At 40.6% G+C, this 26,022-nt stretch overlaps 1 protein-coding gene across 1 annotated transcript in view; it reads right to left on the bottom strand.

Annotated features, from left to right (window-relative positions):
- pknox2 (pbx/knotted 1 homeobox 2) overlaps positions 1-23,115 on the bottom strand; it is a 65,799-nt gene extending 42,684 nt beyond the window's left edge. Inside the window, exon 1 of the mRNA XM_041952194.1 lies at positions 23,069-23,115. The gene's annotated coding sequence lies outside the window, so the exon portion shown is untranslated. The remainder of the gene's footprint in view (positions 1-23,068) is intronic.
- Between the last annotated feature and the right edge of the window lie 2,907 nt (positions 23,116-26,022).

The following is a 26,022-nucleotide window of genomic DNA, read 5'->3' as shown; positions in this document are numbered from 1 at the left end:
TTCCTCTGAAATGCCATGGGGAGAGGCAGGGGAGGATGGACGGAGAGGTGGACAGCAGAGGCACAGAGACATACACAAGCAGGAGGGAGGGAGGGAGGGAAAAGGCACACTGTGAGGAGAAGAGTGGGTGGGTAAAGAGCTCAAAATAAAAGGCAAAGTGGGAGAAAAAGGAAAAGAACGATCAGGAGAGGCAGAGAAAGAGAGAGGTCTGTCGGCTGTAGGGTGGACATGGGCAAAGTCAAGGGGGGAATGGAAATAGCCAGGTCATGCTGGAGGTAAAGGAGAAGCCAGAGGAGAGAAGGAAGGAACAGTGACAGAGTGGTAGAAAGACATATCAACCACCCCCAATTCTTCAGGGATCCTCACTTCCAGTAAATATAAAAACCCAACAGAGGAGCAGTAGTAGCTATGCAGCATGTGATGACACGGGAGACAGCGAATGGCTACGGCCCGGGGTTTGGATCGCGACTTGCGTGGCCGTGGTGCCGGTCATAAGAGCTAACCAGCCATCAGCAGCTACCATCAGTCAGGGAGTCTGGTGGAGCTTGGACAGCCACTAGAAGCATGTCAATGCCCCTTTGAGAGAGTTTCTGTGTGGGTAATGGTGTTGTAGCTCGGCTAGTGTCTCTCCTATGAGAGACTGTCCTGATGTTTGTGGGGGAGTGTCAGTCCACAGTCGCAGCACAGCTACCACAGTGCTGTTATACTGGATAACGCTACTGTTTGTCAGACTTGAAGATCCCATGTGTTGTGTTTACTGCCACAGAGGAGAAATTAAAACTCGTGTTCATGTGCGCCAGCATCCATGAAAGCTACTTTATCTATTCCGGCTAAATTAGTGTAGAAACGGAGGTAAAAGAGGTGCGAAAGCCATTATTTCAATCATGAAATACTGAAATAAAGCTATAACTCACAGATTAACTCTCCTGCTGGGAACCTGATCCCTCTCAGTGTGACATTTGAAAATAAGAGCAGGTCATGATCTTGCAAGGTTGGCCATGCCCTCATCAATCTGCTTTGATTGACCTCATGCATTTCAGTAATAAAGTGCTCGGATTCGGTAATTTTGTCTTTTAACTTCCCGTCAGCGCTGCGAGTGGGAATGTTGCATTTGTGATCACCTTGCACCTGTAGCTTGCAAATATGTGACCAGTTTTATCATCTAGCGTACTGTACGGTGTGAAGGACTGATAGAGGGAGAAGAACACCGTTCAAAGCATTCATCCTAAACATTCATTCATGGAGACTGTTTGTTTGGTTAGCTACACTGTTACACACAGTCCAGTTTTCCTCTGTCACGGACTTAAAGTGTGACAAGCTTGTTATTTGAAATTACATTATCAATTAAATGTACATCACATATCAAATAATTCTGTGAATTTTAATTGTTTTATGTTTTAAAATCTGATTCTAGATCAACAAAGCAAAAATCAGGCAGCAAGCAGGTTTGCTGATGGTGGCTACTGCAAATAATTAATAACGATCGAATGTGGATGTGTGTTCCCAGCTTTGAGAAAATTAAAGTAGTAGGTTGTGTGAACTGATTGAGACTTTTTACAAGAGTTTTCTATAGCCGGCAATAGCGACCACAAGTGAAAAGATAAAACCAGAAATAGAACACACAAAAATCGCAGACCACTTTAAGTAAATACTGAGCACATCATTTCTTTCTTGCTCTAATGTGTCTCAGGACAATTGTTCTTGTACACGAGAGCTTTTTAAAATGGCTTTAATGGCTTCTACATATTTAATCCTTTAGGTGGCGCATTGAGCCTGAATTTCTTGAAGTAAATACATCCACCAGCACACATGTGATTAATTGTTGACAAAATGACTGGTATCATTTTATTCTACGAAAGCCAAGTAGTAAATAGAAACTAACTGCTCAAAAAAATTGTTTTTTTTTAGTGAAGTTACTCCCAGTGTAGTTAAGAGGAAGAGGAAGACAGATACGGAGAAAACAAAGCCACACCAGACTGCATGGAATACACAAAGACGCATACACACTTATCTGAGAGACAAAACCAACTGCTGTTCAGCATGTTTTAAATGGGGAAATAACTCTCATCAACTATCAAAAACACAAAACTGCAGGTGCATCAACAACAGCCCCCCTGAGGAGAACATTTGACAAACCACAGCTACAGTCTGTGAGCCAGATAGAGGTCTGCCTCGAGGTACTAAAGTCTGACATTCTCCATGTCTGTTCCCCTCTCTCTCTCTCTCTCTTTCTCTCTCTCGGCTGAAGGGACATCTGGAGCGCATTAAGGCACTAAGGACATTGGATCTCCCCAGAGCGCCTGACTGGATGGGTGGCCCACTGTAGCCCCCTTTCAGCAGCAGGGCCCGGCCCTACCTGATTGATGGAGGGAGCCCCACACGAACACTTAACACTCACACACACTGACAAATCCCACACGGTTGACATACAGTGTGGACCATTGAAGCATTGGTGGTGCTGCTAACATGGATTAGTATGGACACATGTACTTCCACCTTTCACTGTGTATAGTTTGGCCTATCAATCATGCATTGGGTACTTGAAACACTTAATGTGCTGTACATTCCTACAATGTAACCCCACACATTACAAGAGCTTGAGTGTTGAAGTGCCTCGTTTGTAATCAGTAAACACAAACTGGCTTGGTACTTTAATGTAATCTGGGAAGATGACTACTACTCTGAACTTCATTGACAACATGCTTTTCTTCAATGCATTTCCAAAGCACTCCCCAACACCTCATTCACACAAAGAAAGATGCAAATCAAAGCCCATCTTGTTTCTCACAATTGTACTTTTTCATTACAGGATGGAATAGACATTTCTACAAGATTTTTTCTTCAGCAGATGCTCCCCATGCCATGAGAAAACACAAACTTTTTCAAAGGAGGAAAGTTCAAAGAACCTCCTCATTTCCAGTAAATTGCTTTGCCTGATTTGCCATTTCAAATAAATTGCAGTGTTGGCCAAAATTTGCAATTCACAGGAAGTCGTCCCCTCAGCCACACAGAAGAAGTTAATCCATATTTCACGTTTGAATATAAGATGGAAGCAGAGAAAAAGGGAAGGAAAGGGAAGATAGGTAACTCCTTGCCAGGAGATGAGGAGCGGAAGGGGAGGGGTGGTGGGAGAAGCTGTCGGAGTGGAGAAAAGGCGAGAGAATGGGAAGAAACAGGCGCCATTTAGAGTAAATGGCATCCAAAAACCCTCTCCAATTATCTTTGCCTACCATGCCAGTGAGACTGACTTAATTAAAACGACTTGAGAGGGAGGGGAGAGAGGAAGGAACTGCCAGTGATTGAGGGGGCAGGCAGGCGACGTATCTGCACCGAAACACAAAGCTCAGGCATCGCGCAGGCTGTCGACCACTCTCCCTTTTCAATTCCCAACTTCAAAAGAGAATAAAGAAATAATAATAAAAAAGCGAGGGGGCTCTCACCATTCGCAGCCATGTAATTGCGCTATTTAAATCCTACATTTTTATCATTGTTAGAATATTCGTTCGGGGGGAGGGGGGGAATGTATAAAAATGGATAATAAAACTGCTTTTTTTGTTCTTGTCTGACTCCCCCCCTCCTATAATCCTTCTGCCTTTTTCTGAGAAAAACCTTTGACAGTGACCTTTTCGCATGAGGTCTGTTTCTATGGAAACAATGTCCAGCCCCTCTATGTTTGGTGTTTTCCTGTCATCGGGCGGTAAAAACTGGCCCACTTGTGACTAAGAGGGAGAATGCATCACATTTAAAGATTTGTCTGTGTGTCTTTCATTTCATGTTTCCATTCGCTGGCCTGGGCAGAAGCAGAGAGCGTCTACAGCTGGAACGACATGAAATCACGCAGACCATTCAGCCTTTTTAACAACATGATTTTTGTTTTGACTCGAGCGCTTGATTACAGCAAAAAGAAAGCTCAGTGCATCAAATCAGTGAGAAAATCCATTTGAAGATGAACCTAAGGTATTTAACATTCCTGAGGAGAGGCAGACCCAGACATTAACAGGATCACTAAACATTTGCTCTAAATTTCAAACCATTAACCGATGGCTTATAGGTAATCCACTATTATTTCATTTGTTTATTTCACTTATTTGCATTATTTTGGCAACTCAATCAGGAACAAAATTCTAATTTTCAGTTTGAAATACACTGCACATCGAAAGTTTTTTTAAAACCCTCTCCACACATATAAAATATCTGCTTTGAATAATAATTTGTGACCAATATTTTCCACAAAAGACTTCTATTACTTTGTTCAACATTCTTAAAATTACATCACACTTGTGCAAGTTACGTACTGAGCTGCGATTGTTTCCAAACTGGTTGAAAACTGTTCTAGTGATACTCAAATCCTGCAGGTACGTACGTCCAGGTGCACAGAGACACACCCGGCCTTCAGCAGATGAACGTGAAAACAGTGTTCTAGTGTCAAATGCATCACTCTGCACAGTGACACTCAAACATCCCAGTGAAGTAACTACAAAAACCCATGTCTCATCATTCATGTTAGGCTGTTGTGTGCTGTTTTTTTTTTTTTTTTTTTTTTTTGAAAACCTGTCACAAGGCTTGTATTCTGAGAAATCGCTGCAAATCCAAATGATTTTTCTGCTGGTTAATCATCCAGTGTGGGTATTACAGCCACATGCACGATTTACAGTATTTTACCACTTATCTTAAAACAATGGGATTCCTATTTAATGTCTTTGTTAACAGTAATGTCACATTTTGACAATTTCAGATTCAGATGTTCAGAAATTCAGATTAGGTTTGACTCTGGCAACAATCCTATAACACAGGTTATCTTGAATCACAAATTTCACAGCATTATAAGCATAATCTAGCAGTATTATTCCAGAGGACGTTAAAAACTACTATTAAGTGCAATAAAGTTCGTGTGGCGTTAATGAATGTTTCAATTATGTGCATAACTTTTCATGTAAATATGAGCACAGAGCCGATTTGGGTCTAAAATGTGTCACATTCCAAATTAGTGAGTTTTATAACTCACCGTCCTTTATAAAAAAAAGGGAGCAAATTTAAATTCAGTTTGCATCAAACTATGTGCTCCTGCTCTTCTCCATAAACACACACATTCACAATCGCACACACATACACACACTCCTCTGACACCTTGATCAGCCAATACACAGTAACTGCTCATGTGTCACAGCTAACACCTGTTACTGTGCTTTTGTCTTGTGAGCTTATTGTAAGAGACTGTACAGTATTTCTCACTAAAGACAACACAAACTGAGGCTGTTGTATCAAATGTGTTTGCACAGAAGGTTGGTGGGCGCTATAATTTGAAGTTTAAGTGTGAGAATACACTGTATATGATAATTGCCAGCATTGAGGAACTACTGTATCAATATACATTGGCTGGAAAGAGTAGGCAAAGGCAGCTTGGAAATAAATCAAAGTAAAAAAAGACAAAAAAAAAAAAAAAAAAAAACCAGCAACATTTAAAACTTTAAAATGACCTGGTGATGCATTTGCGTAAAAGTTAATATATTTTTTAAGTCACTGCAAAACATGACATTTTAGCAAGTAGAGGAAGAAATGATTTTTACTTCCTAAAAACTGATTTTATATAACTCCTCTGAGAGAACTCACAGGCTTTTAATGGTAGCAGAACATTTTTCTAATAAGCATTGCGTTTGATGAGACACTATCTGAGAGGTTTGGGGTCTGAAGGTGAAAGAGAGAGAGTGTGTGCACATGTGTGGGACAGAGAGAGAGAGGAAGGAGGGTTGAGTAAGCATGACAGCCGCTATTTTGATGGGGCCAAAGCCAAGTATCTCCACATATCCACTTTCCCTCTCCTTTTCATCCCCTGTCCTGCCTGCTTTTCCATCTCCACAGCCCTCCCTCTCCTCTGCTCTGCTCTGCTCTCCTCTCCTCTGCTCTCCATCTCCCGTTCTCATTCTCACCATTGCTCTCTTCTTTCTTCTTAAACTCACGTTCTCTTCTTTTCACTGATCTCCACCCCCCTTCTCCTTTTCCCTTTTTTTCCCCCTTTCTCAGCGTCCTGCCCTGTTCAGTGAGCTTCACATTCCCTTGTGTTGAGCTTAGAGAGTAGTTTGAGAAAAAGAGGGAGAGACAGAATATTAATTGTGTCATTGTGGTTTGAATGTGGTTGTTTGTTGCTTTTTTTTGGTGGGGGGGTGACACTTGCACTGCTTTGGCCATGTCCCATATTATCTCAGGGAAACAGCCATTGCCAATATTCTCTGAATTGAAAGAAATACAGATAAAGTCAGGATTGACTCCACACCCTTAACCCCCAGTAGTCTGCTTCTCACTGGCCAGATTGTTCGCTCACGGACACACACAGATATACTGTACACACACACACACACACCACCACAGTCTCAGCTCCAGTTGCCAGGGAGACCGCCATACCAGGGCTCTGACCCAGGAGGTTTGGGACTGTTTTTCAACCCCCCACCCTCCCCCCCAAAGCAGGAGAGATGGCAGCTGTAGGACAGCTGTTCCTACCAGGCCCGAGCCTTAAACCACAACCATCATCCCACCATCAGTGCAGCCTGGACAGCATTTTGGGGACAAAAACACCCCGCAGCCCAAATGATTAGAGACATCTGTCTTAGTTAGTAGATTCTTCAGAAAAGTCTGTGGAAAAGAACTGGAGACAGATCCAATACAGCGCCATAAAGACCTGAGTTTATCCTGTGTGTCAGCATGCTTTCAGCTGCTCACCAGTCAACGGACTGCTTTCATTTCTTCTCTGTACACAGTCATGCAAGGATTGTTTCCTTTGTTAGCTTTAGCCACTTAACTTTGACTTATTTCATGTAACATTATAGCTTAGCTGAATATGTATAGTTTAGACTGCAGTATTAAAAAAGGAACACAGATATATTTAGAAAGAGTTTAAGCTTGGCTGCTCAAGTCTGGCTTGATATTGCTACTTATGGTACTTTACTAGTAGTATTACTTGTGCTATTATTAGTTGTTTTGAACACATATTTTATTTTCACTTAACAATCTAGTAGATGGTTTGGAGAGGATAAGGTAGAAATGCTTTCCATACTTAGCTATAGATATGTTGACTGGTGTGCTGGGCTCTCGTCCTGCCTGGTTGACAGTCCAATGTCGTCTAATTTTAGAACTTCTGTAAATGCATAGTTGCATTTTCATTACATGGTCATTCAATGGCATTTTGACAGCACAGTAATAACAACAAAACGAAACAACTGTGCAAAGTTTTGTGGTAGTTTAGGCATGAATAGCTTTAAATAAGTTGCTTTGTGTTCTACTTGTGATGTATAAGTCTTTTTTTTTTTTTTTTTAGCTAATCATAATCATAAATAACATCAGACCGGACCTTCTTTCCATCAAATGACAATAGTTTTACCTCTGCTCGCTGCCCACAGGAGATACAGCCTGTGGATAATTGGCCTAATTTCCACTATGTGTCCAAACAGGCCGTACGATGCTTCCGAGTTGTTTATAACACTGAATTTCCCTCGATACCAACTCTGTGAATCTTATTTGCATGTTGTCCCCAAAAGAGATAATTACATCCCTTTTGACCTCATTGTGAAGAAATACCCATGCAGACCCTTAAACTTTTGTATCCACGGAAGGATTGTTAAGTTAAAGGAGGATTCTGCCATTTCCACGTAACAGTCAGTTCTACTTTTGATGTGCTGAAGCTTACATACTGTTGAACTTATAGTAGTAGACGTAGATTGTGTGATATACACAAACACCAGCTTGATATTGTCTTTGCCAATGGTGCAAAAAGTCCAGAAATATTTTCCGGTAATATTATAGCTTGATAGCCAACAGTTCTCTCCCATGCGCCCATAAACAAACTAGCAGATACATAACAGCCAGGGAAAGAAGTCAGGGTTGTAGTAGTAGTACATCCACTCTACAGTATCCATTACCCCACTGACTCCATAATGCTTGCTTCTCATAGGTGAACACGTTGGTTTATTCAGCATGTAATAGAATTTGGCAGGCCCCTCGTCTGCAGGAGCCAAAAAGGCCACTGAGCTGAAACCAACGGCAGATAAACCGTGTCAGCTTTAAGATGCCGCGGCGAATGAAAGTATAGGGCAACTGATCTTGCAACTGCAGAGCGCACAATGTAACTATATTCCAATGGGGAACAGAGCCATTTCACCAAGATGGATGGCCACCTTTCAATGCATTTCAAGGGCAGACAGATCAGTGAGGGATCATTACTTCCATGAAGGGTTGGTTTAGTGGTCTGAATGGAGAACTTTGTTAATGTGACTATACTGGGCAGGGTAACAACATGCAGACATATATGAATGAATTCTGGTTTCTACTTATTTCTGAAAAAGTTTTCCTTTTCTTCCAATTACAGGTAACCTTGTCTGACATTGTTTGGGCTCACGTTATTATCCATTATAATCAGAGCTGAATTTATCATCTGGTGGCAACAATAACAGATTTTCTGATCTACTGGGCTTTTGATGCCATTAGTTAGCCCTCAACTCATCTGCCGATTTATAATATGTATTTTTGCCTTGCTCTCCTAACATTCTGTTGTGTTTAAGCCATGTATTCACATCCATCCATGCTTGCACCAATCTAAGTCTCTCTCTGTCTAAAATGAAGTGTGAAAAACGTGGGAGGACTTGGACTGGACTGTCCACTCACTTCTAAAATATATAATTTATACATATCTATTGCTGTTGCTTTGCCAAAAAAAATAGCAGTTGCTTTGAGACGGCTTCCAAGAGCATGAGACACACAAAAATAGCTGCTTTTCATGTTCAACTGGACAGGACACTTTATCAGTGTGTCTATTTTTCCACTGTAAGTCACCACTGAGTCTTTCAGTATGTCTTTCTCTATAATTAGATAGTAGTCTTCTCGAGGAAGACTAACCTGTTCTTTTTGCATCAGAGTGCCAAGAAAGGGAGCAGGCTAAGTTAGAATAGTGGTGATTTGGCTCTCCCCCTCCATCTGTTTTGTTTTCCTTCCATCTCCCTCTTTTTGATGAGCTGGGTCTTCAGTCCCCCTTATAAAATCCCATTAGCTCTTAATGAAGTCGGGCTCCTAGCCTCTCGGCCTCACCTCATTTAGCACGATTGTCTGGCGGCCATTAGCATGGAGGCAATTACAGCCGCACGACAAGAGTAATTGGAAATGCCGACAGGGACCCTGAGAAATGGGAATAAATAAATATAAAAAAAAAATATTCAAACTAATAAGCTTCCATTCAGATGGTGGGGAGGGAGCCGCATGTGTCTAAGTTAAATCAACATAATTACAATTACGGTTGGTAGGGTAAAGAGCCCGGGTGAGGGAGAAATGGATATGGATGGATTGGAGGATGCTGGTTAAGCATAGTGGTAGCAAGAGTGATGAGGGAAATGTGGGATCACACAGTGAAGCTAATAATGTGGAGTTAAGCGTGACCCCAAATTCATGTAACAGAGAGGTCAGAGTAAGTTGGTGCATACCACTGTGCCTTACAGTCTCCTTTGATTAAATGCAGATTTTCCATTTTGTAGCCAAACCAGTGCCTAAAACAATTTCATTGGCTCAGAAACCCAAGGCCAGATTGCAGGTCTTAGAGTCTGACAAATTCTTTGCTAAAGATGGTGTGATATTTACCTAGACAGAAGAAGCTAAAGGAGTTCCACAGCTGCTGTCCGTGGCGAATTTAAAATGGCAGTTTACATAATTTCACATCTGCTGAGGATATGACCTAAAATGCTATGGCCATAGTAGATACAGCATTTTTCTACATTATTTTTATCAGCAACAATTAGAGTTAGCTCAGTTCCCAAAAGTTACAAAATACTTATGATTAATATGCATTTCCAGATGGCTTGATTTAACTAAAATCTCACAGAATGAGCACATAAGCTTGGCAGGGCTAAAATCACAACTGAGGAAACCTGCTACTCTAACTCAGGAGGAAAGGTAAATGAATTTCTCTCCATGAGCGAGACTAAATGAGGCCCAAAACACTTTACTGCCAGCATTCCACCAGCATCCAATCTGTAATAACGTGCTGTGTTTGTGAGATGAAGTCCTGTGATGAATTACAGCGGGTTCTGTTATTTCGTTATCCCCACCAAGGAGGTTAGGTTTTCAGTCCAGATTAGTTTGTGTGTTTGTGTGTTAGTTAGCAGGATATCAGGATAAAAGTTAGTAAGAAGATTCTTCATAGAGTCCTCAGAATCTATTGTGGTTATAGTCAGTGGTCATATGTTTAACTTGTCCCACGTTTCAGGTTTTGGCTAAAAACCAACGTGTTTGCATGTGTATAGACCAAAATGCAGATAAAAAATTTCTACTATAAAAATTTTACAGCTTTTTCGAATGCACATACGTGCTGTCTGAGTGCTTTCTAGAGTGGATATGAAGCCAGTAAATAACGTAACAAAATCCTGCCGACATAGCTGGCAAAAAATGTGTGTGAAAAAGTCAGATTTCAGTTTCAGAAAAGCTGACACTTAAACTTTTGGACTTGGCCTTTACAACTACACTTAATTTACTTCTATGGGTTATTCATTGAATGACATGTCATGTGGAATATACTATGATGCTTATTAAATGTAGGAAAAAATATGATAATGTGGGAAACTGGCATACTTTAACATTAGATCAAATGAGAAACTCACCACTACATGAACTAAAAGGACTACTTGAGAAGTCTGGGAGGCTACACTGAAACAACAGCAGGCTGCGGGCTGGATGCCAGATTGCCATGGCATCTCTCCTGTTAACTCTCCCCCCGCCACTCCACCCCACCTCTTCACTCCTACCGCCCACAACCACTTTTGCCCCCTTTCCTGCCTCCTAAGCTGAATGACAGGTGGCAGAAACCCGATCAGCATGGGCCTTCATCAAGGAAGCACTCCCATCTGAAACAGGCACACTGCCCACTGGCCCACCCGAGGGCCACAGCACAGGTTCTTCTGAGGCTGGACGGGGTGTCTGTGTGTATATGTGTGCGTGCATAAAAGAGGCAGAGGATGGGGGAGCAACAATGGACACAGCGGTATGAGAGGGAGAAGGGGGTAAGGGGTGTAATGGACTTTTTGGCAGAAGAACCGCACAGAGGAGCTGGCACCGGGTGTCCAGGGCTCAAATGGGAAACAGGAGGCTGGCTCCCACAATAGTTGGTGTGAGAGTCCCAGAGGGTCGTCCACAATAGCAGGGCAAGCGGCTGCTGTCAACAATGACCTCCAAGGCCTCACTGCTTGAACTGAGATGGTCTTACCCTTCAGCACTTCCCTTTTAGCCCTGCCACACAGCGCATGCAGGGATTATTATTAGCGGCAGGTATTTGGAACGTGTGTGTGTTTTGTCAGTGAAGTCCTGTCACTTGGATTGGCTTTTGAGCTTTGGCTGCTGTGCTACAATATATGAATATGAACTATGGCTAACAGCAGTATAGTATGAGAAGAACAGGTTCTCATTATTTTGGAGGAAACCCAACATCAGAAATACAACCAAAACTGACAATGATGTTACATGGAACTTAACATCTACTCTACTACTAGCATCTACTGACATGCTCTGCAGCACCTCATCTTTATGATGCAAAGACATCCCAATGTACTCGACAACTACTTCCTGCTCTTATACACCAAATCTGATTTGAAAACCTATTGGCTATCACAAGTGCAGCAGAGCATCTTGGCGCGAAATTGGAAATCCACAGTGTAACGCAGGCCTGTCCCTGTGCAACCCAATGTCCCTGTTCTTCTTGAAAAAGTTTATTTGTCTAAAATAGCTCTATAAGCAATCACTCCATGGGCTGGAGTGATTGTAAGTGGAGGGGGGGTAATGTAAGGGGGGGTTCTCCAACCAGGAGGAGATTTAATTAGTGAAATCTCATTAAGTCTAACAAAATTAAGCGTAAAACAATCCTTGGTGGGGAATCATGCTGGAGGTTCTGGGTGGGAAGAGGGAGGGCAAGAGTGGGGAACACTCAGGGGCTGAGAGGACATGGAGACAGGCTGTGCGATTAGTCTGGCCTGTGTGTAGGAAGAGACAAATGGCTTAGTATAACCGCACCTCCTCTAGCAATCAGCTAGACGCTGCCATGTGGGTACAGATCCCCCATTGTCCTAGCTGCTATTTTGTCTGTAGCCTCTTCCCAATACAAAGACATTACAGAATTTACTACAAAGGCTAATTAGGATTTAGAGGCATATATCTTCAACCACAAAAAGTTCACAAAAACAACACTTTACATGAAGTATTAGAATTACAGAGGCTGGCAAGTCTGAATCAGAGACCCAGCAGGGAAAATGCTGTGGTTGTGAAACAACCCTGTCACTAGAAAAGAACTTCAATGGCCGATTCTGCAAAACCTTCAATTATGCTCAGCACCAATATATTTTAATACTCACTGAACAGCAACATTTTTTTCTCACTTTTTATAGTATCGGCGCCATGGATTAGATTAGGGAAAGATTGTGGTTATGGCAAATAAACAATGGCTAAGATTAGTAAACTAAAACTCTTGATGAAGCTGAGGGAAAGATAATCAAAGTTAACTGCAGGTCTGTGATGAGATGTAAACTCTGGTCTTGTGCACTACACACCTATCAACCACCCCACTTTCCAAATTCACACTTTCCACTTCACTGCATAAAAGACAATGTACTTCGTACATTACTACTAAATGTTGGCACTGGGTGTAAACTGAGGTGCAGGATCCAGATCCAATATGAATTCTCTTCCAATACCTAGGGATACTGAGCTACCTAAACACTTGAGCACACAAGAACGTTCAGACCTGACCAAGAAACTGACAGCAGCATGATGCTCCAACACAAAACATATTTTACTTCTGCAGTGATTATGAAGTGCACATGGAGGCAAGCCTGTTCCAAATCTTCCAGGTGTTAAACATACTGACACACACACTCAAGACCCACAGAAATATGAGACGCTACTTGGATCTGATCAGGCTGAGTATCATTTGGACCTAGATGGCCTTGGGTCCAAGGTCGAGTCTCAGTTACTAGCAGCCAGTTATAGACAAAGTATACAACTCCATTATTAGTACCAAAGTATAGGTACTCCCAGTCAAATATTACTCCAATACAAGGGCAGGTTATTCAGTCATATTTTAGCTTGAGTTAAAGTACCGCAGAACTGGCTTTAGAAAATACTTAAACAATCAAAAGCACTTTTTATTTTTAATGTCAACACATGTTGTGTTGCTGCCACAATGTATTTACATAATGTTATGACCCAGTGAATACAATGACTTGCTTGTAGAGCCTGGACACTAAAAAGTTTCTTTAGTAATCTACCATCGAGTGTTGGATTATGATCTTTTATAAACACGTAGACTGCAGAATTTTTCATTTCCACTCAACTGGTTACTTACTTTTATTTTATTTTTATTCAACTTTAGCAAACATGTTCACATTACATTTTGCATGGCGTTACATTTGTGGCTCATTCCGGAGCAAGCAACGGTAGATTTGGAGCACAGAAACATGGATTTTTACTGCATGCTAATACGGATAATAGCAAACATGCAAATACATTTATTGAACATAGAATAGATTTTTGTTTGCTCAAACGAAATTATTTTTTGCTTGCATATAATTTCTCTTCAAAATGTAATTCATGTGCTTGCAAAATCTATTTTTCTGTACTCCAAATCTACCATTGCTTGCTCAGGAATGAAGCACAAAAATAACGCCATAATTTTGTCTGTCTTTCTAGTTGCAACCAAAAACAGGTCCGTGTTGCAACAACACAGGTGGGCATGTCTACTGCAACATATACCTGAACAATAATTTCTACTGTTACGTCCTTTCTCTTTTGAGCTTTCTTCTGAGCTTCTCAGCTTCTGAGAACAAAAGTGTTCTTTTCTTCTTTTCAGGTAGTATGTACCTGTACAGCTCACAGTTCAGCATTTCACAAACACTAGCAAAATGATTTCAGAAAACTACAGTACAATTTTTTTAAACTCTCTGCTTTCCATCACAAAATCAATTACAGCCACTATTTTATAGAAGTCACGAAGTCCTTGTAGCATTGTGGATTCACTACTGTATGACCAGATCTGGTGGCAAGTGATGTGTCACCATCCCCAGTGTTTGTTTGTCTCTCAGAGATGTGCGCAGAAGATCAGTCTCTGCGTGGCTGAAGTCAAGTCTCTATGTCATGTCAACCCATCAAAGGTGTCTCCACCGGAGTCTGACTGGACTTCGTAGGATCTAGCATCAATCAGCTTTCATAATGTGACTATTCTCCAGACGATGCAGGGCTCAAGTGGATGTACTCACACAGTCACCCGGTTTCAGCGGGTCTGGCTCTCTCGCTTATCTGTCGTAGTTGGCGCACTGACATTGCTTTCAGATCCTGCTATGCCCATTTGACTTTAGGCTGCAGAAGTCTTGCTTTTGTGGCCTGTAGTGTTCTAGTAAGGCAGCTGAGTGGTCACTGTGCTGGACTGCTTCCCGGACCTTGTGACAGCTGGGAAACGGTGGTCTAGAAGCGCTAGATAAGGGTCCTGTCCAGCAGCTGTGGGGCTGAGAATGAAAGCTGATTCAGGTTTGCAAAATAATTTTCACTCCCAAGGTGCCATAGATGGGTGCTTGGTCAAGACCCCTTGCTGTCACACTTTAAGGTACTGGATACCCCTTTAGCGTAATTTGTCCAATAGATTTCTATAGACAACCCATTCTCATTCCTAACGCATCAAATGATAAAGTGTAAAGAGAAAAGTCCATAAATGGAGGAGGTTGGGGTGGTTGGATGGGTCACACAACAGGACCTTCACCCAGGAGACCATGCTTTGTGTCCGATGTGAAACCAAAAGTGAACAATGACTGATTTTGAACTTTTAACATAGCATAACTGGAGTAAGGTAACTTAATGTACGTAACTTGTGTACTTTTTAATCCCAAGCCATGATCCTTTCCAAAAACCAACCAAGTAATTTTGGTGCCTAAACCAAATCAAATTGTAACTGTTTAAAAATATACGCCACATAGTTATTATTGTTCTCAGCAAGCTTTATTTTGAAAGCCTAACCAAACGTTGCTAACTGAACAAAGAATATTCATTATTGTGAACTTGGCCACGTAGCCCTGCACATGCAAAACTGATGCTCAAGGGTCTCTCAGAGTGTCTGTTCCTGATTGAGAGTGAGAATGTGTTGGTGCTGGTGACGAGGTCTCATCCTGGTATTCCTGTCATCGTCTGAATCTCTGGAATTTTTGGGATGTTTATTGTGTTCTATTATCTAAAATGACAGTATTAGGGATAAATTGGTATCAGTATAATACTAGTAATACTAGATGAGGTAGTCCTTGTTGTCAAATGAGACCAGATCCATGCTCATCTTTGCCTATTGAGGTGGGAGTTAAGCATATCTTGACGTGTTTCTTTTGGTTGTTTATTGTCCACTGACCTGCAGACATCACACTTAGCTACATATGTCTTGATCTGGCCGTTCATGACTTGCCAGTAGACACACTGTCTAGCACTCCGAAGGCATCCTTCCACACCAAGATCAGAGGAGTGTAAAGTGCGAGTGATCGTTCTCCTCAGTGGATCATCAGGAATATCAGCACATTCACACTATTCCATCTTGACAGCACAGCTACTCCTGGAAGGAGAAGTACAGCCTGAGTCTCTGTGTTGTCCTTTGGCCATCCCCAGTGGATCATTTAGATGAGAATCTGTCGTGTTTTTTCCTCTTCTGTTGCAGAATGGATTGCGTTGAGTCTGTCTTTAGAGGTCGGTAAGTGTTGTACCATATGAACAGTCTCTGTTTGAGCGCCACTGAGTCACAGGATGAACATTCAGGAAGATGGGCTCTGCTCAAGGTGTCTTCACATATTATGCACAGTACATCCAGCCTATACTTCTGAATGTGCAGCATTATTTGTTGAAGTCTTTAGGGTGCACTTAGGAGTGGCTCCTTCACTATGGTCTCTTGAACAGTGACTTTACACCCATACAGTAGGTGTACTGGTGTACCTTTTCCATGCTGGATACCATAATTAAGATCTGTTTTTCTCTTTGGCCATAGCCTCATTCTGTTGATGTGACGGCTCTGCTGGCAATACTTTAGCACTTGTGCATATGCAATTGACCCTTCAGTTTGAGGAATGCTTTCTCATGTTGTGCTGTCCACTTCCACTCACAATCTTTGCATGTCAACTCCCTCAGCACCTCACCGTCTTTAGAGAGCTGTGGGCAAAACTTGGCCAGGTAATTTACATGGTCTCCTTTTGTCTCAATTTGAGGTTGTCTGCATTTAGTTTGACATTCTTTTGACGGCATCGTCTCAGCAATCAATGGCAGTCGCTTGTGTCTCACCTTGCCCTGAGATCAGCACAATATCTGCACATCCTCCAATGCATGTGTGAGCTTTCAATCAAAGATCTCAGGAGGCAGACTTATCTCCATCTCTCCACTGGCACCCTCAGCCATTGGTATCACGCTACTGGAGTGGAGAACAGTGTCAAGTAGCTGGACTCACCATCTAGCTTGACATACCAGAAACCACTGACATCACACACTGTGAACACTTTGGCTTTGGATGAGTCTTCGGACAAGTCCACTGAAGTACATCCTCAATGGTTGGTAACCGGAAGTGACTGCACTTCAACACATTTTTCAAGGGGGGATCAATACGTTCTCTTGCTTCCCATCCTGTTTTTGTACAATAACCTTCCTCCTGATCCAGTCTGTGCTGCATTCGACTGGTGCGATTCCTGTGGTGCAATCAATTTTAGTAGCTGATTTAGTACCAAACTAATTAGCAGTTACTATAGCTTTAGTGTTGACCTTGCACCCTAGCTTATGCCAGGATCAGACTACACAATATTTTTGTCTTTGATGATGGTCACCATGTCAGATCTAATGATCACAGTGCAATAAACTCTTGCCATGTCTTGGTCTGGTGACTGGCAAGACAACAGGTATGACCCCACGGCATGTCTTTTGTGTGATGCTGGTGGTCTTGTGTAGCAAACAGAAAAGAAAAGAAAAAAATAACAACAAATGTAGATGCACGTAGAGGACAGTATGGGCTGTTGAAACCTCAAACAGAACTTGAGGTAACAAATGTTTGAGCATTACATTGGCACAAGTGTCTAGCTAGCGACATATTTTCCAATACATGATGTTGCTGATGTATGTTGAAAAACCTTGTGGAGGAAAAACACTTGGTAAACAACTCTTTGGTAAGCCAAGATATGTAGAGAGCACCTGAATGGTTGGTGCCAAGGAGATGTGGGAGATGTGTCAAGACAAAAAAAATTTCGATATGCTTGACTTTTCATCAGACCGTCGTTGGGCATCCCAAATGCTGCATGACAGGCCATTTAGTGTGTCAGACTACACGGATAGAGGCCCAATTGTTAATCCATAATCAGCCATGATGGTGGAAATTCAGAAGTAGAAAAAATAGCATAAGCATTTTGGTACATAAAACAACAAACTTAACAAACTACCCTGTCCAGCACTAGGCATGATGGGAAATGGGGCTACACCTCTATATTGGGCTTTCTTTTCCTCCTCCTCTTTTATCTGTTTTCTTCTTTGCGCACCTGAAGGTTTGGACCTTTTCATTGTAAAATACAATGTGAAAATAGATATATGCCTCTTGACATATGTGCATCCATCAGTCAGTCTAGCTCAGCAGCCAGCTGAGCCTCACCATGGACTGTGCAATGACTATGCTAACTGTGCTGGCATGCTATGCAGTCAGACGGTACTGCTGTCTCTCTGTATGTCGGTATTAAAATGTTCAAACACTTGTACTACACTGTAATAAATGATTCTGTGGTCATGTAGGTTTTAACTGATGAATTTGGTAAAGTATATTCAATATTAATGTGTCCTTGATTTTGTCGTGATTATTTAAGTAAAATTCAAATAAAAATGTCTTGAATAAAACCAGCGTATTTTGGATTAATTAAATATAAGCTTTCTGTTTATGCAATTCTAAACGGAGAGAAAATTGAATAAATCCAACTTAATTGAACCTGTCAATTTTTAATTGAAAAGCACTTCCTGTTAACCGCGCTTTTTGAATTTGGCAGGCAAAACATGCAGATGGGCAGTTACCCTCCTCCACTTTACTCATCTATGTAATCTGGTTAACTGTGGTAAGTAAACTTATTTTGTCTGTACTGGGATGGTGAAGTCAATACATGTCTATGGTGCATGCTGAATTATAATACAACATGAGCAGAGCATAGCACACAGAGAGAGAGAAACTCAGCAGCAGAAAGCCGGCTTCTGTTAGCTAACTATGTTAACTATGTTAATATAGGCTCGTATTGTGATAGTGTTTCGCTTCCAAAATGGAAACGTTCGTATTGCTGATAAAAGCACAAGCTTTTACTTTGAAAGATGTCGGTTATTATTCCGATATGGTGTTGCCCATGTTGCGTTAGTGTTATTCATATGTCCTCGGCATGTACTTATTAAATCCTGCCGATAATCATGTTGGGGTTTGTGTTGCGATCAGACACTTTTCCATATCGAGAAATGATCAGGATTATCGCGCTAAGTATATTGAGCTTTTATTTCCAAACTCTACTTGCTGCACTTCCGTTAACTTAACTTCCGCGTTGTGTTGGACCGTTTACCACGCAGGTAACGTTATCACTTATCTCTGTTCTTTCGCTGTTTTGTCATAAACGTTAAGTTACCTCGAAAACGCATTAAGTCAGTGTTACGTTTTAGGGCTTCAATTTTATTGAGGTTTACTGTTACTCTTAATTCATAATCTCCCGCCAGCCGCGAAAAGTCGAATCAGGTCGGCGAGCTAACATAACGGTTGCGTCAATAAAATTCTTCTGACAATATGTGAGGAGCAATGTGGTACCATTCGTTTTATGTCCAGCATATGCAGGGTTGATAGTTTAAAAGTTTAGCGAACTTCGTGTGGTGTGTGTGTGTGTGTGTGTGTGGTGGGGGTGGGGTAGGGGGCGTGTCAGGACATGCTGCTGTGATCTGTTTGTTTGTTCTACCTTTGCATAAAACTCAGTAAACATTTAGTCAATCACTTATTATATGATAGTAATTATGTGTTCAAGTGTACAACAATTAGGTTTTGCAATTCATTTAAAATATGAAATATTGAAATAAAGTTAAATTAACAAGGTTTGTTTTTGGAGTAACTCTCACATCTAGAATGTAGGCTATAATTGTTTAAAATTTAATTTCTTGCTAGACTGGATGTCATCAGTGTACATATATGTTGACAATAAAGGGATGCAAATATTGATATACCAACCAGCCCTACAATACACCATATGCATGTGATTGATACATGGATGGTTTTTATTTTATCTGCAATTAAACAGAAAGGCACATTTTGTAATTAACATGACTGTGTTTCTCTTATGTGCCCCCAGATGAGATGGCAGTGTAAAACCTGTGGATACAGAGCAACGACAAGAGGTGATCTTCTGACCCATTACAGGCTACAGCACAGGACATTTGAAACTGGAAATTCGGTACCTTGTCTTGTCCATGATAGGACAGTGTAGCCATGCCCTAATGTTTCTTAGTTCTTCTCGACAGGTACTCTGGCAACTGTACACATTTTTGTTTTCACAAAATAGTGTTCAAGGTCATAATTTGTAAAAGTTTGCAATGAAATGCTATAACTTTTATAATAAAAAATGTTAATTTTGGCAAGCATTTTATGTGTGATTTGTTAATTTCTGAGTTTTATTTCCTCTGTTCTTCCTGGTACCCAGTGTAATCTCACCTTAAAATGTAGATCATGAGATAAACACAATATATCTAAGTAAGAATAATATTTCGATTTAATTAAATCCACTGAGTAAATTCAAATAAATTAACTGATTAAGATATTTCATTATTACTCAATTACATGGTACTTGTATGTAGAATTTAATTATGTTTTATTAATACTTTTTACTAATTTAGACATTTCTCTTTTTGATATATACTCAATATTTTTGTTTAGGTTTTAATTATTGCCTTTTTGTATTTTAATTAAATCTACTCATATTAAATGGTTAACTCCAAAGGGTCTCATTTAATTAAAATTTACTCAATTACAAATCTGATAATATTTAATTAATAATATTGCGTGCAATCTGTTGCCTCAATTTTATTGAGTAAATATGGTATATCTTTCTTTACAGTGTATATGAACTAAATTTCCATAGTTTAGCTGATGTATATAATGTAACGTGTTTCTTGTGCTGAACAATCATAACACAGATGTGAAAAGGCATTAGGCGAGGCACGCAGTTCTCCTGCTTCATGGTAGGGGGCACTGGTGATCCCAGATCTTCTTACAACACCTCGCAAAATTCCGTGAAATGTCGCAACATTCTGATGACAGGCAGAGCCTGTCAAAAAATGCCAAATTCTTTGACTTTGTGAAACTAAAGGTGGATCTCGTTGGACTGTTTCGCTCACAAACGGTGAGGGATGAATGTAAATCTCCTGGACATCTTCTCAGCTTTTTGGCACAAAAGGATCTCATTCAAACTGTTCCTGAGGCGACAAAGTTGCTCCAGCTATTGCTCACTGTTCCAGCTACTACGACATCGGTGGAGCGGCCATTCTCAGCACTGAAAAGACTGAAAACATAGAGTCGAAACAGGACTGATCAAGGAAGACTTTCCTCGCTGACAGTGATCTCTATTGAGACAGAGAGACTTTTAAAACTGAAGACAAATAAGGAAGACTTCTACAAACAAGTTATTGATGCTTTTTTTCAGAAGGAGCGCCGCGTGGGCTTTATTAATAAGTAATGATAAGACAATAAAAATAACGTTTTTTTGCTAAATGTGCTTTTTTATGCTACAGTCTGTATATGTAAAGAATGCTGATATGAAATTTCAAACAAAACATGTTAACTGCTGCCAATCAAATGGTGAACAAGCTACTCTGCAGGGTTCATGTGTTTGTAAATCTGACTGATGACATCAATGCCTCACCAGCCATGAACCTCACTGCACGTCACTTTCAGTGCACTGAGTAGAGCAGATGAAAATTTGCAAGGAACAGAACTGCAGAGTGTATTTCTTTCTTTTCTTGTTTCTTTTGTTGGTCATTTGTTACTTCAATGCAAATGAGGAAAGGGCGCCAATTGGCAATCATTTGTTCATTTTTAATTTTTGCTTTTTCTTTGAGGGTGACCAGTGCCCACCAGAGGGTGGCGCCCTAGGCAAGTGCCTATATGGCCTATGCCTTTAGAACAGGCATCTCAAGCCGGTTCCATAAAGGGCCGCGTGGCTGCAGGTTTTCATTCCAACCCAGGAGGAGCACATCAAGCCAACGAATCAACATCAAGGGATCACTTAGTTATCAGCTGAAGACTGAGATCAGCTGATTAATTGATTCCAGCCTGGTGTGCTCCTCCTGGGTTGGAATGAAAACTTGCAGCCACGCGGCCCTTTATGGAATCGGTTTGAGATGCCTGCTTTAGAAAAATAAACTTCAGGACAGCCAGGGATAGTTGCAATATGGTTCCATGAAAGCAGTAGTTTTAGTAGTTGCTCTGTGTTTAATGAAGAGACCCATGATTCAAGTTTGAAATATTAATTAAAAGAAAACAAAACGAGCAAAAAAAAAGAGAGATGTTCATTAAACCTTGAGATACAACTGCAAAAAAAAATCTGAATCATTTTCCACAAATCAATTTGCAATTAGTTGCAAACATGGGCGAGCAGTGGACACAAAGTCCTTCGGTTTATTTCAATCTGAACCATAGGGACAGGCAATAATGTTCTAAAGCTTCGAGACAGCAATTTCCACCTAATTTCTAATATCATTGTCTCTGGAATGACTCAGGTGGAGGTGGATATGGTAACAACAACAACAAACAACAAGACAATTCTGGCAAATAATTCCTTATGCATGATCTAACCCTTCTAATCACTATGTTTAAATCCCAATAGTAGTAATCGTAATAATAATTGATTGTGATCATTGAAAATAGTTGCTTGTCTCATAGAAATAAGTAAATACTAAATAGAGCATGTATTGTGAGAGCATTGTTAGCTGCTGCGATAGCCAAAGTCATCAGAGCACGCTGCTCACTGGTAGTTATCACAGCTGCATTAACATGAACACTGAGTTATCTTGCCTGCAAAATAAAGTTAGAGCTAAGATGACTTTTCTATTGTTGCAATTAATTTCATAAAGTTTCATGGAATAACCAACTTGCCTGACATTCCAAGCTGATTTGTGCTGCTTGAGCTTGTTTTATGCACCTGCACCTACCAGGCTACCGAACCGGAACACAGCACTACTGTGAAACATCCCTTTGTCCAGCTAGATAAACCAAATCTGCACCTATCTACACTGATATTTTACTTCTTCTACTTCTTGTCTAGAGCACAAAGAAGCACACATATGCTCAGTGTTTGAAGTCCATTTTGCTCATCCCCTGGTCTTATGGGTATTGTTCAGGAATGGAACACTTGTGTAAAACATAATAATAGTCAACCATTAAAAACCTAAACTCTATACACTATAGGTGGTGGAACAGCACTAAATTGGAAATGTCCGAAATAAAATAAAATCACCCTTAAAGAAAACAGCACCAACATCCCAAATTCCCATCAGGTCACATTCATTTTTCATCTCGGTCCAAGATGCAAATAAGTGTTTGTTGAAGAGTGAATCATCAATCATTAAAAAGGCTAAAGATTGAAGCACCAGCAAGAACTGAGCACAGAAATCGAAATTCTCATTTAGGGGTTGAAGAAATGTCGAGAAAATATGCTCAAGGGATTGAACTGATCATTTGGTTTCAACCGGCTAGAGTGAATGCAGTGGAGTAATCATTAACCGTATACTCTGGCATGCCAACGTGTTTATAGCACGAATTACATTTGATTGTGTGCTCTTAAATTAAATCACAAACTGGTGCTGGTCTCTGAAGAAACAGATTAGCTCTGCCAAATATGTTGTTACTGAAAGACTATCAAGACAGAATGAACATTCTGCTCATGAAACATATACTTGCAAATTGCACACAGCTTTGTTAATGACATGTATAAACAAGCACAAGCTTATACAACCTGGTTATATTAGAAGGTTTATGGGAAGATAACTGACAACTTACAGTTAGCTTGCCCACAGCAACTCAGCAGCTTTCAGTCTTGTTCTCTACCTCGGGGCCCAGTATCCAACTCTCCACACTGTCTGTTGACAGAAAGCAGCGTTTAAGCGATGCAACTTAATAAAGTCATCATTGTAACTGAAAAAGCACATTAAAAATGGCAACATGAAGAAGATTGTTGAAGAAATGAAAAAAGATGTCATGCAAGTAGAGATGCAGTACACCCTGAAATCACAAGTGAACTGAAACCTTTGAAGCATCAGCATTGATGCCTATACAGTGGTGGTTGTTAGTGAATCAGTCTGCCTCACATACCAGAACAGTACATTTCACTGGTTAAGGTAGTGTTTTTCTAAATTGTTCCTGCCGTGGCATGGGAAGTCCAAACCCACTAAAGTGTCAGTCCGTCAGTACTTCCCTGCTCTGTCTCTGACACTCAACTCCAAGTCTACTGGTTCCTACTGAAGACATAAACCGTTTTATTTGTTGCTCTTTTAATGGCTCAGTAATTTCCTATAACAGGTGGGCACTGCAGCTTTTAAGAAATGTTACTCAAACAGGAAGTAATAGAACATTTGTTGGGAAACTGCGTATTAATCCACTTTTGATTAGTGTTTGTGGCAGCAGGGCTGTGTACGTCACATTGAGTCAAAATGAACAACAGTGCGTGTTCGTGTGTTCATGGTAATGAAGGAACATGTCACCCAATGCAACAGTGTGGCTCATTGATGTTTTTAATAGTTTTAGGACAACAATGGAGCTCTATGGCACAAAGGAAGAAGATATATCAAGCTGTGGCTACGTACACAATAGATGTAGGATACATTCATTGCTGGCTTGGGTATTTTTTTATTTATCAGTTGTTTTTATTTCAAAAAAGGGACAACAATACAATAACAAGCACAAAGTAACTGGGTAAAGCTGAGCTATGTTCAGAAAAAAGAATAAGGATTGTAAGAACTTGATTTTTTTTGTTGTACTGTATTTTGCATTTTGTGTTTTTTTTTGTTTTTTGGCTGGCTGCTGCTGATAAAATTTGAGACTTGGAGGCTGACATACCCAGCGATGAAGTAGCTTTCAAAATCAACAGGCTGGGAGAACAGGACATATTAACACAGTAAATCTGAGAGAAAAGATTTGACGCTTTATAAATAAAATTGAATTGAATCCCTGTACATGAGGCCAACAGTACATAGATGACAGGTTGGAGCAGGTACTTTCATTAGGTGACATTTAAATTAAAGTGAATGACTTTGTGATTAGGATTTTTAGATGTACAATCCCAGACAGTAAACCAATCTACCTGAACCTCGTGATGATCAAGATCTCTTTTATCCACTTGATGAAAAGTGAGAGGTCAACAAGAGGTGCCCAGGGTTCAGAATACAGCAAACAGGGTATAGAGTTTAGAGACCAAGCCCTTTGTCTCAACACCCACATCCAAACAGATCGAAGTGGCAGGTATAGGAAAAATGAGAAGCCAAGTAAATCAAGTGATATTGGCAAGTCATTAAATGTTCTGAGACCCTCCTCAATACAGATATCAGGCAGAGTATGGTTACCTCAGTTGTTCCATTGACAAAATGAAAAAGGGACTCCTCCAGTAAGAAGAGCAAAATTATGGAAAACTGGACTTTGGGTGTGCCACATTAACTAAGAATGGACAGCTTTGTCTACAGTGTGCCAGGTCAATAAAAGAAAAGACGTTATAGCGCCCAGTTTAGATTTGGAGCATTTAGGAGACAGTAAACGGTGTAGAGAGGCCAAATTTTCCTCTGTAGCTCATCATGAAACTGATGTATTGGGCTCTTACCACACTGATAATGACCAAAAATACAGCAAAAGCAGCTAGTCTGCAGGAGCCTGCCACAGTGCAGGGTAGACAGTTTAAGGTGAGGATGCTTGCCCCTTCAAATAGATTTTGAGATGAGGCCATGGATCTTATCCCTGAAACCATTGGGGGGGTGAAAGGGGTAACATATTGGAATTAAAATTTACCCCATTAAAAATCTTCATTTTTATAATGGAAATATGTGCTTTTGGGGAAGTGACCATTTTTTTCATGTCAGCTTGCACTGTGCTTAAGATGCCCTGGAAGTTTTTAATTGTAGTGGAGTGCACAGAACGGATATCTACACACACATGTTCGAAGGATCACCACTGGAATGTGACATGAAACAGTAGAAGGGACAAAATATGAGTTGAGCGGAAGTAAAGATGACTTAACCCAGTCGGCTTTGTAATCCAACAGAGCACTAAATTGGTCACTTAGTGTTTCCAAGACTTGGGAAATGGAAGTAGGGGCTCTTCTATATATAACAACATATCATCAGCATCTATCAATAGAAGTAGTAATAGTTGTAGTGGTGTCCTTTTGTTGATGTAATAAATATTAAGAGTAACACCAGTCTTATCCTTTAATAAAATGCACTACGGGGGAGTGAACATGCTGTATAGTGGAGACTGAGCACTATGAATCATTATTCATTATTCATTATTCTATCAAGGATAGCCTACTGAAGGGGTTCTCAGACTTATACTAAGAAGCCTGATTTTTATTCAAAGTCAGAGGTCCGGAATGACTGGTGATGACAACATTTAGCACCAATCAGTTAATTAACATCACATCTCTTGTGACTGGGCCAGGACAGAGCCAATGAAGACAAGGCTCAGACAGTTAGCCCATATTTATTCCTGACTCAGATATATTCTTACAATTACATTTACATTACTTGAAGAAACTGTGTACTAGAGAAAACGACACATTCTGTGTCTGCAATTCAGGAGCTGATACCAAATTCTCAGGTGTAACGGTAATGTGTGAACTTTCCAGCAACAACACACAACACTCTCTCCAGCAATCAACGTCCCTGTGACAACAATGTCAGTGATAGATACATAAGCCACATTAAAAACACATTCATCTGAGGACAGGATCACTGTGACTGATCTCCATT

This window comes from Chelmon rostratus, chromosome 14 (genome assembly GCF_017976325.1).
Source record: "Chelmon rostratus isolate fCheRos1 chromosome 14, fCheRos1.pri, whole genome shotgun sequence".
NCBI lineage: Eukaryota > Metazoa > Chordata > Actinopteri > Chaetodontiformes > Chaetodontidae > Chelmon > Chelmon rostratus.
Note: the sequence above shows the minus strand (reverse complement) of the source record. Positions and strands in the feature narration are given on the sequence as shown.